Source organism: Triticum aestivum, chromosome 2A (genome assembly GCF_018294505.1).
Source record: "Triticum aestivum cultivar Chinese Spring chromosome 2A, IWGSC CS RefSeq v2.1, whole genome shotgun sequence".
NCBI classification, from domain to species: Eukaryota; Viridiplantae; Streptophyta; class Magnoliopsida; order Poales; family Poaceae; genus Triticum; species Triticum aestivum.
In genome coordinates, this window is record NC_057797.1 from 479,929,638 (window position 1) to 479,942,568 (window position 12,931).

Consider the following 12,931-nt stretch of genomic DNA (forward strand, 5'->3'; position numbering starts at 1 on the left):
GCGGGATCTAGACCGGCCCCACAGATCAATACTAGTCTTTTTTGTGCACTTTGTCCTCACTCATGCGCACCCGGGAGCAACTTCCCGGCCGGTCACCCATCCGGGCACTAACTTTGGGCCAGTCTAGATCCCGCCAGGAGTAACGACCACCGGCGGGTGTGTCCGGGGCGTTACAATGGTGGAGCTCAACAAGACATTAGGGTTAGGGATGGAGGTGGAAGAAGGGGGGCTTTTATAGTGTTCTTTCCCGGGTGGCTGTTTCCGCCCGTTGGACCCAGTGCGCACGGGCTAAGTCAGCCCCATGCACATGGGGTACTCAAAGACTGACCCCGTGCGCACGGGGTACCCAGTAACTTTCTGTTGCAAGCTCTCTGAGTACCACATGCACGCACACTATGGATTTAAGTGGTAGGAATGGGTAGTCTGGTGTATATTTTTCGGCGATGGCATTCCCACACAACACAAATCCACACAGACCCCTCTTAATAGTGCGGTCTTTCCTACGACTCGAAGCAAACCAAAACTAAAACCTTCGAATCGCCGGTCGACCACGCCTTTGACGTTTTTGAATTGGGGGGGGCGCACATCTCCATCAACAGCAATATGGAACCAATAACCTGAGATAAACTTTAGCAACCGATATTAGTTCCACTAACCACATTGTCATCACACCAAAATAGTTTTAAGTGCCACTTACACTTTCAAAAGATTCGTGTGATTTGTATTTTTGGGAAGTTGCTAATGTGGGGGAATGGAACTACGCTGATTATTTGGTTAGCCGAGGAATCCCAATACCAGCAGGTTGGGGTGTTGGACAAGTAACTAAAGGAACGGTAGAAGAGGAAGATGCAAAGCATAAGGTTAAAGTTGCAGTTCATCTGATCATGGGAAAGCAACAACTGCTGAATGACCTTGGCAGCAATGAGGAGATGAAAGATCTTGTGAAGATAATGGGAAAGATCGTTGTGCTCTGTAGGATGATTGTCTCTTTATTTGTAGTGTATGTAGCACTCATGATGTATTCAGTGGCTATGACATGAGCACTTTGCTAAACTAGTAATGAATGAAACCTGTTTAGCAGCCTGGGCGTAATGTTGTGAACATGTAATGATTTCTATTAACAAAAATCAGGGGGTATCCCCTTTTGCTCATAAATAAATAAATAGCAGAGGCCCATTTGCTAATAAATAAATAAGTTAGGTCAACTTTGTTCCTATAGGAAGACGTAGAGCAAATTGCAGTCCAACAGCAAACTATGTCATCAAATACAAATTTCACAGCCAAATATGAGTACAACACAACAACAATGTCATCATGTTTTAGTCATCATACAATCACCAAACACAAATCAACATACATGATAAGTGATGTTCTCATAGCAAAATACTAAACAACAACTTCATCAGGTTTCAGTTGTCATAGCAAACACAATTTCACATAGTAGATAAAAGTCATATTCTCACAGGAAAATACGACAAAAGCAATCTAATCATCATCCGCAGCAGCAACATCAACATCTTCGCCATGTGTGTTAGTCTGAATCGTAATTCCCCCCAGTGTCATCTTCTTCTTCATCCTCAATGTCCTCGATTGTTGGCCTCTTATTGATCAACTCTTGTATGTCCACAGCCCGACAGGGAATGTTTTCACTAGCTTTGTTGATGTGATGGTTCTCAAAGATACTACAAACATAATCTTCTACATCAGGAGCAGTGTAAGCATCACCTTATTGTGCAACTTCATTAAACGAATTCCTCTGCTCAAACTTTTGCAATACTCTTCAGTCATCGCTACATGCATACGTTGTTGTCCCCCACGACCCACATGAACTGTTGCCGGTGGCGAGGAGGTCGTGGGCCAACTCCTCCATTGGACTAGTCTGCGCCACGTCATCCTGATAGGTGGGCCCCACATGTCGGTTTCCCTGTTTTCCCGACCAAATTCGAGCGCCTGTGCTCCGTGTTACGCATTAGGCGCAGAATAGGTGATTTTTGTGCCCTGGTTCAAATGTGGTACAATACCAAGTTGTTACCCTAGCCCCAAGTGTAGTGGTTTTGGGTACAATACCACCCTTTTCCTTTTCAAATTGTCAAGCATAACACTTGATTAAGTAGCCGGATGGTGTGCTAATTTAGGTGTCTGGCTGTTTGAAGGAATAATTGAGGTGTGCCCGGTCCATGCCCGCATCTAGGGGTCCAACTTATACCATGTTTCGGCAGTAGTAACTATACTAGTCCCTGTGTATCTTACTCCTCTAGGGGAACGCAGTATTTCAAAAAAATTCCTACTCCTAGACTGAAAACGGAAGCGTTAAGTAACGCAATTGATGTAGTCGAACGTCTTCGCGATCCAACCAATCAAGTACCGAACGCATGGCACCTCCGTGATCTGCACACGTTCAGCTCAATGACATCCCTCGTACTCTTGATCCATTTGAGGGCGAGGGAGAGTTTCGTCAGCATGATGGTGTGATGAGTGATGATGAAGTTATCGACGCAGGGCTTCGCCTAAGCACTACAACGATATGACCGAGGTGGAAGTCTGTGGAGGGGGGCACCGCACACGGCTAAGACAATTGTCAACTTGTGTGTCTATGGGGTGCCCCCTTCCCCCGTATATAAAGGAGTGGAGGAGGGGAGGGCCGGCCCTCTCCACTACAAAAAAAATACACTTCCGTGATGATACGTGTTTGTCACAGTAGGTCGCTTTTTTGTCATGCATGTACATCCATGACAAATTTATGACAGAATCAAGATAGTCATACCTGTGATGTCGTAGAAGTGTTCCATGACATTACCAAAATTATCATCACGGAAGTGTCCACTACCATGACGATAAATCGCGCGTCACAGAAGTGCTTTCGTCAAGGGTGACCGACACGTGGCATCCACTGTAACAGAACGCCGTTAAGATAGCGGGTCGGGTTTTGGATCCGATAACCCGTTAATAGCCCCGACCAATGGGGATTTTCCACGTGTAAAATCATCATTGGCTAGAGGAAACACGTGTCGGCTCATCGTCGGGACAGATGCCATCCACTCACTGGACAGAAGGCGCCTATGATACATCGACACGTGGCACGGCCCAACAAGTTTAAATGGGCCGGCCCAACTAGAGGCCCACAAGATTTTGCGGACCATAATGGGCCGGCCCAGCTAAAGGCCCACGAAATTTTACGGACCATAATGGGCTGGCCCAGCTAAAGGCCCACAAGATTTTGCGGGCCATAATGGGCCGGCCCAGGTAAAGGCCCATGAGATTTTTTTGTGCCATAATGGGCCGGCCCAGGTAAAGGCCCACAAGATTCTTGCGGGTCATAATGGGCCAGCCCAGCTAAAGGCCCACAAGATTTCACCGACATTAATGGGTCGGCCCAGCTGTAGGCCCACAAGATTTTGAGGACCCTAGTAGGCCGGCCCATTAACTGGCTGCCATGTTTTGGGCCAAATGCCGGCCCATATTTGATCCGGTCCATTAATGGCTTGCCACGCTCCGGGCCTAATAGTGGCCCATATGAGATCCGGCCCGTTAAAAGCCTACCACGTTCTGGGCCAAATTACGGCCCAGATCAGGTCCGGCCCTTTAAGAGGCTTTGGGCTAAGTTATGGCCCATACCAGATTCGGCCCGTCAATTGGACACTATGCTTTTGGGCCCACTTGCTAAAGGCCCACTTAGTAATTCGGCCTGATATTAGTTTTGGCCTGTTAAGGGCCCGTTTAACATTTCAGCCCTATATTAAATTCGGCCTGTTAAAAGCCCGTCATATAGTTGGGCCTAACTACGGCCCGATTTGCATCTGGCCTGCTCGCAGCCGATATCTGATTGGGCCAAACAAGGACCCAGACAATTTTGGCCTGTTAAAAGCCCATGATTTGATTCGCACAATCATGGGCCGGGGTTCATTTCGGGCTGCTGCGTAACTAGTAGGAATTAAGAACAAACTTACTCTATACAATAAAGAAATTACGGCATAGTAACTAAGAATAAACCTACACTACACAATAAAGGATTTAAGGTATATTACATCCACTGGGCATCAAAGTTCGCCACCAGTGATCATAAAGCGCAACGAAGAAGCAGATTACAAAAACTAGGCACCATTGCAGCGTAACAAAATAATACTGAACCGAGACCACTTCCAAGACAGTTCAAGAAAGGTTAGCCTTGCGGGGGAACTGCTACGCAAGCTGCTGAGCAAGGCTGTGAGACCGGCCTAGCATGTCGGTCATAGCTTCCAGGTGTAGCTGTTTAGCGATGAGGTTCTCATTAGTGTTCTTCGCAATCTTTCTTAGAGATAGGACTTCAAGTCGAAGTTGAGTTGCAGAATGCCTTTCTGCTAGAACTTGGGACTGAAGAAGTCGAACTGATTCAGACAACGAATTCTGTGAGCTTGTCTGACTGTTAGTCTCAAGTAACTTGAACACTGCATCAAGACAGGATTTTGGGGTTGTCTCGCTATCTTCAAGATGTTTTGCCTTCTTTGCTGCAATATATGTTGGGTTTGTCTCACAGCCTTCTGCAGACTTGTGCATGCCATCAGGCATATCACCATGAAACAAAGCAGAGAGATGACATGTTTTGCACGTGTATAAACAAAGATGATAACTATTCTGTCAATTCTATCCAATTTCAAATTAGAAAATAAAGAGTATGTTCAAAATACCAATAGCATAATTTGGCATTGTTCATAATGCGGGGAGCTTCACCACACTACTGGATTACCATGTCAACATAACAAGCATAGATGAAGGGCAAAGAAAATAATTGTATCTATTTTGGATAATGTGCATGGCATGTTGTTCATATCATCAGCCACATCAGTAAGATAAAACAGGAGATGACAAGGTGCAAACGTGGGCTGCTTCACCACACACTGGATTATAGATCCACAAAAACAAGCATACATATAGGGAGTATTAAGTAATGTGCATGGTATGAATAAGGAATTTGGTTTTACAAGTAAAACTTAGAACTTACGGTTCTTACGAACATGCATTTTGGTAGAAACAGCAAACTAAACAGCAGTAAACGGTAGGGAGTATGAGCAAATTAAACAGCAGTTGAGGATAAAGGCTTTAGAAGGACTGACTTACATTAACAGTTAACACCGGCTTTATAATGCCCTTCTCCATGGCAAGGGAAGGATAACTCAAGAATTTCAGCACAGAATCTCCTTCATAAGCATTGCATGTACTCTACATTTTGTAGAGAGTAATTATAGATATGATAATACTGGAAGGGATAGAGGATAATGAAGATAAGATGCAGATTGATGCTACATAATCAACTACCAATCCCTGGAAGTACAAGCGTTACAGGACAAAATGTACTGACAAGAGTAATGGGCTACACTTCTGCACTGGCATTGTCTGTGTATTCTACTTGTTGGTAAGATTAAATATAGATCTGATCTTTTTTAGTAAATGGTGGGCGAGGGAGATAAGATGCAGAATGCTACAAAATGAACCAATACCTCGTCCCATAATACAAGAGTGTTTTGAACACTGGTGTACTGTACAAAACGTTCTTATATTATGGGACGGAGGGAGTAGCTGTTAATGTAAGTACAGTGATAGACCACAGTCAGTCCTTACAAGAGGGCTGCAGAGCTAAACCTCTTCAAAAGCATTGGGTTGATTCTAAATTTATGTAAGAGTCCGGATCTTATAATGTCCACCAAATGGACGGTTACGAGGCTAACATGTGCAGTGATGCTACATAATCAAACAGCTATGAAAGTAAGTATGGTCATACAGGGCAAGAGGTACTCACAAGAGCAATGCAGTGTGCAGTATAGTTGCAAGATTCTGTGGTCCCTTGAGAATGAATATTCTTCTGCTAACAGTTTTCATACAAGTGAGACATTAAGGCAAATGCAGAAATGTAGTTCAAATTGTGATGTGATATCATAGACAGTACCTTACGCTGCAGCCGAGACCAATGTGTAACAAGATTATTCTAGTCATCGTCAGATAAATGTAGCACCGGAGACTTTACAGAAATTTTGTTCAGAGGCTTGCCATCGTAGTGCGCTTGCCTCAGGTAGGAACGATACTTCATCAACGAGTGCTTGAAAAGCGCAACCAACCCTTGCTCGTCATCACAATCCAGTTTGTGCCTCACCTATTTAAAAGAATGAAATCTTGTGTCTTCTGTCAGGAGAAACATATGCAGTAATGACCATGAATAACATTAGTACATTACTTACGCGTAAGTTGCGGAGGAAGACTGGAAATTGTTCTGTGTCTGCGGTATAATCTTTCCATGAAGGAAAGATGCGCACAAAGTTCCTGACAACAACATAAGCTTCATCTTATAAACTGGGAAGAAATGGAACAAGGGTCCTATTTGCTGCAATTGGGGCTCTCTCTGGTTCGAAAAGGGATTTGGCAACTAGATTTGGCGTACTCTTTGCTGGAATGGGGGTTTTGCGTCGTACAACTGGTGCTATGTCAACTGGCATAATCATACTGTTTGCTGTAGTTGGGTTCTGCTGAGTTGGCGCATCAGAAATGACCAGTGTAGTAGGGCTAGAGTCTGCTAGAGTTGGGGTATTTTGTGGGTCAGGTGATATTGCAACTACACCTAATGGGTTATTTGATTTATCAGGTGCCACTACCATTTCCAAATACTTTGCTTGTGCTCCTCCATGATCAGCAATCGCCCTCTTCCTTTTGAACGTCTGATACACAAGAACAACATTTGAATGGATAAATATGGTATGATGACAGATGGAATATGTACTGAAAATGGATAGGCAGGGCGTATTCACATACACGATGTGTAAACTAAGCTAATGGCAGTTCAACAAAGTAGAAGCAATGCAAAGCATCAGTTGCAAGATATGTGCGAGCAATGTAACCTTGGAAAGTGAGAGCAAGTACCTTGATGGGTGAATAAGATAGGGCATCTTCCTCTGACTCCTCCAATAGGGAGCTACATTGACTTAGGTCTCCCTCTAGCTCAGAATCACTGTTAGGATCATATTCTGAGCATGAATCTGTAGGTGGAGAGTGTTTGCATTGCATTGCATCCAGACTTGATTTCAGTCCCTTAATGCCAAGTTTGACAGCCATGGCATTGTTCTGCTTTATTCTTTTCATGCGCGCAAGCTCATAATCATTATGATGCTATTCAGAATCTGAGATTCATAAAAACATAAAAAGTAGTCAGATTATCTATGGAATGCATTGCGGTTTCAACTTGGAGAGTGTCTCCCTATAAACCCCTTCATATGCAAAGTTCACCTCCCCAACCATGCTGACCAGACCACACACAGAGATACACACCCGAGCGGCGAACATGCATTTTCTAAACTAATTTAGGAACATTTATCTGACCAATTAAACAACTCTATTTTAATAATATCAGATTCGTATTTGAACAACTAAGCTTGTTTAGCTTGATGGGTGGAGCAGTGTTATTATGACACGAAGCATGTATTCTGATCGTATAGTGATCATAAAAGGGGGAAACTCTAAGCATATTTTTTTTTAGCAAAAGAGGGTTTCCCCTCTGATTTCTATTAAAGAAACCACCATGGAACCAACATGATCAATTAAACCCTAAGCATGATCAATTAAACCGCATTATGGTTGTCCATGGCAGATTTGAAGCTGCAAACCGGAGAAATGATATTTAGCATCCATTGTTTGCTTCGAAATAAGAACTAAATTCTAAGAGATGAAAAGAAAGTAGAGTAACCAAGTTAAGATCTATTTTCTGGTTGAGATCAAAAAGTTGAGGAGATATGAAGTACCACCTCTCTTGCGGCGCCGTGTAGGCATCGGGGGTGCGATGGCTGTCGGTGGCGTTGAAGCAGATCTGCGATGGTAGATGGGTGCATCGGGGGATAAGTCCCGTTGCGGTGGAAGAGAAGGTCATGTGAGCAGCCCCGACAAAGAGGACGACGACGCCGATGAAGCGAGAGGACGCGATGCAAGGCTATTGGTCCATCACCGTGGATGAGAAACGTCCATCTCTAGCAGTGGACGACGCGGTCTTGGTAGGCGCTCCGGCATGGTGGAGGATGGTGGCAATGGATGTGGTGGAGGCCGGCGGCGATGGATGGGGTGGCGGACGGAGGCTGGTGTGGGAATGGGGTGTTCTAGCGCGGACAGTGTATGAATGGGAAAATGGAGGGAGAGGTACGGGGAACCATGTTTTTGGGACGCGCATGTCTGAAATATGTGAAAGTTATGAACTTATCCCCCGTTTCAAATTTGGACGTCTCGTCGGTTGGGGATAGGACGGTAATCTCGCATCTCCCAAATATTTGTCGGTAACTATTTCGAGCGAGGAGAGGGTGTTTTGCCGCCTACGGTTGGCACCCACGGTGTATGAACGGGGCTGACATGTAGGGCGGTTGTGTCACGTCTGATGGAAGTTACACATCTGCCCCTATTTAAAATATTAGCCTACATCTATTTTGGACGAGGAGAGGGTGTTTTGCCGCCCACCGTGTATGAATGGGGAGTGGAGGGAGAAACGGAGGTCTTTCGGACGAGCTTGAATCAAATGAGTTTTGCCGCCCATGTTTGACGCCCACCGTGTCGGAATGGGCTCAGAGGCGGTCGTGTCACGTCTAATTGAAGTTACTGACCTACGCCTATTTAGAGCAGTGGAAATCGGGCTGATGGATTGTCCGTGTAATGGGTAGACAGTAAGTTCCATCTCCCAAACACTTGGATTCGGGCAGCCGATGTGGGAGTGGACATTTTGCTGTTTCTTTCGAATTTTGGGACAATAAGCATCCACGTTTACCCTGGCAACTAAATTCGAATCCATTTTGTATTCCTATATGAATCTTTATAAATCATTCTATGTGTTTTTATATATCTTCAAAAGGACGAAAAAGATGTATTCCACTGTCATATATGAATATGGTTTACAAATGTCGATACTCAAATTCAGAAACTAGAATCCAGTTTAAGGTGAATTCGAATATTTGGAACACTTCATGTCCAACTCAAATGTCACATGCAGCATAATGTGTACTCCCATTTAGATATGTACACAAGTGATGTATCAAGATTCAAATACCGAGTCAATCAACCAAGAATGTACGGAACTAACAGACATATAAACACTTATAGAGTATATGGATCAATAATATCAACTAGCATACATAAGCCAGGCCACTGTACTTTTTTTGGCTACAACAGCATCCTTTTTTTAGCCAGCATCTTGGCCCTTTCCGATGCGTGCCACTTATGGTCCATCTATACTACTATTGCTGAATGCACATTCAGCCCGATTGGCATATTTGTAGGTCTGGCACAACAATCCAAATGAAATGTCTCCGAGTCTTATCAATTAATACAGACTTGTGCTCAAATAAAATTACAAACAAAAAAACAAAAAAACAATTATTACATGATCTCTAAAACAAATGGTTTGATTGATTACATGAGCAGACAACACAAAGGTTATTCAACTATGGAAAGAACATTTCACCTATGATTTACAAAGTAGGAATTTAATTTCCTTTTTTCCTTCAGTACCTTAACAATCTTGTCAGTCTCAGCATGCGTCGTTTTAAAATCCACCAAATATTTAATGGTTTTCTTGAGTACTGCTTGTGATTGTGATGTTTGCTTCCTCAACATGTCAACTTCATCTCTAAGTGCAGAAGCAGAATCTCTTTCTACCACTAGTTTAGCCTCTAGAGCATCAGCAGTTGGCAATTCATAATGCACGATTGGGCCGGTGCCACTACTGTGGGATGATGCAACGTCCATGGGGACCTCGCTCTTTGATCTTGGGCTAACCTGTTTTGCCATTAAAGTTCTGATTGGATTCAGAAAAGTTGAAGTTAGCAAAACATCTCAACTTGGAGTTATAACAGCAAACCAGTTAAACAAACAAGGAATTAAAGAGTTTCAATTGGATGCTGAAAAGTAGTTATTAACATCATTGTAACCCGTTGTTGCAGCAGCAAAGCAGTTAAACAAACAAGTAGATATTTAAGTTAAGGCAAACAGGTAATTCTTAACAGTAAGTATCAAACACATAGATAGGCGCAGTCTACAATATGATTAACAGGCTGTGCCATTATGTAATCAATAGCAAACTAAATTAAGCCAAGCAACGTAATTAAACAATTTTGCAATAAGTGGCTAACTAAAATTCCGAGAAGCAGGTAACTGAACTTACGCTAGTTCTTTGTACAGGCACACTGCAACTTCTTTTTCACTTACAAGGTTGTACGAAGGAGTCCATGGCATCACTTGCTTGGATACGCAGTCCCAATACTTCTTTCTTCCCACACTGCATGGGTAAGTCGAATGGTTAATCTGGTAAGATGGTGCGTCCTTGATATGTTATATGAGGACGTGTAGTCAGACTAGTTGTAGCCAAACACATCACACTGGCTTTTACTATATATTTCATGCGATTACTTTTGGCATATCGAGATCTAAGCAATCTACAATAAGATGAAAAGACTGGCATCCTTCACATTATTGGCGAACTCAGTTCAAAGAAACAAGCAATTCAACCATTCTGTGGGTAAATCAAAAGCGCCACTGGAATATTTTTCACTCTCCAATCATACACGCAAAAAGGGGTGACACCACCATAGAGGCTGGTATGGGCGGCCGCCCCAGGTGGCTGGAAAGTGTGCACCTAGTTTGAGTCGTCCAGGTTGGCCCACGCTAGTTTTGTTCGTCCCAACGCACGAGCAGGCAATGTAAAAAATGAAGAAAAATGTTTCAATTTGGATGGGCCAATAACATAAGTGCAAGGCAGGCCCTATAGCAGGCTCGCAGCCCAAACGAGCGCCTCCCATATCGATCGACAGCAGGAAATATTCCAATTCATTCGCTCCAGCCTCTAGTCTGGTTCTCTCCCAACCTAGCCGCCGCTGGACAGACTGACACAGCACTTCCTCACGCCCTCGTTGGAGGACGATCACCGAGCTTCAAGCGAATCGAAGGACAAGAAGATGAAGATCCAACCCTGGGTGTAGCCTGCGTGGGAGGCAGCGGCGGCAGCACGAACATGGCATCGAGCTTGCGCAAATGGACAGTCGCAGCTTGCAAGAGTAGCATGCGCAACGAGCAGGTACATCACATCCCTGATTATATCTAATTCAACTCTTCAATTTCTGGCCAATAGTTAAACCTGACGGTGTTGTAAAACTGCTTGTATGTAGGGAATCTATGAGAAAATGAAACCAATTTCTAATTATTTTATAACTCCCCCAATCAATACTGAACTGACTGAATCTGATGTATCTAATCAAGTTTCCGGTGCAAACATACAAGCTCATGTTGTTCTTGAGCCTGAAGTGTCTAATGAACAGACTGCTAATGAAGGATTTGATCCAAACATTTTACATGCTCCTGGTGATGAACATATAGTGTCTAATGAGGGATCTAAAGCAAGCATTTTGCAAGCTCATTGAAGGATTTAGTGTCTAATGATGATCTACTATGTTGAGAGAGACAGAGATTTGCTGGCATTGATGACAAGCAAATTATAGTGCATTTTCATAGCTTTAGCAAACGTCGAGGCCATCTACCAGAAAGTCCCTGTATCATGACAACATAGCATAAATACTTTTCTAATCTGTTGTTTGAAACTATTGGCATACTTGTGCAGGATAGATATATTGATATGCAGTTTGCGCACTGGTTATACGTGCAATTACACTTTGATATTTTCAGCCAGAGAATGAATAATTCAAGCAGGTACAGACCATGTTTGTAGTCCTTGTACACCATGTTGCATTTTGTGTTTTTTGGTGCTTGCATCATTTAGTGTTTATAATATGAACTACTTTGGATCATTACCTGGTTTTCAAAGTGCATGTAGTTTCACATTTCTCAAGTTATGTTGATTTCTGGAGTGCAAGTGCCTTCATATTTTTTAAGTTAAATGTTCGCCCCTGGTAACTTGAATTCGTGGATCAGCCACTGCACACAAATCATACATGAATGCCAGTACGAATTAAATGAAATACAGGGACTTACGCTAGCTTGTTGTACAGGCTCACTGCAGCTCTGCTTGCGCTTGGGATGTTCCATGTACAAGTCCATGTTACCACTTGCTTGGATGTGCAGGCCTTGTGCTCCTTGCATCCCCCTCTGCATTTTTGACACGACGAATGGTTGATCAAATAAGAGGAAATCGACCTTGATGTTGTACCGGAGGACATATACTTACAAGGTTATACAGGTGTGCAGGATGTGTACCAGATCCCGTAGCGCCGTCATGCTTCGCTAAAATATGGATTTGCTTATTTCAGATGATATCTCCAGAAGAAATAAGAGTTAAGGTCAGAGTTGCATAGGCGGGTAAGCTAAGAGAGCAGTGAAAGGATATCCAAACATCGTCGGAATAGTGCACAAGGGAGTGATGTGTGGATACCTAGTTCGGGCCGGCGTTTGGGCATGCTCGCCTAGCTAGAGTGCGAGTCACTTCAGAGCCGTTGAGGGTGATGCGCTGGCGTTGGCTGGCCGCGCACGGATGCAGATCTTGAGTGGCAGCGGAGCACTACGATGCGGTGGACGAGACCGTTGGTGAAGCCCCAACGGCCTCGAGGGGCGGAGGTGCGACGATGTGCTCGGTGAAGTAGCCCCGATGAGCTGGGAGACGACATCGGTGAAGCGCACCTGATGTGGTGGAACTCGGTGTCTGTGAGCCACGTCGGTTGCGGCGGCCGACGTTGTCGGTGGACCACCCGGTGCGGTGGACGAGGGCGTAGATGAGGTAGCTCCGGTGCGGTGGTGAAGCACGACCGTCTTCTTCGTCGTCGTCGTCCGACACAGAGGTGGGGAACGATGGGGAAAGAGACGAGAAGAGGGGCGATTCGAGGGTTGGCGGCGTATTAGGGATCCGAGCAATCTGGGCGCGGAAGGGGATGGTGGAGAAGAGAGATTTTGCAGGGTTGGAATTGGGGCCGCCAGATATTTCAATCCGAAACGT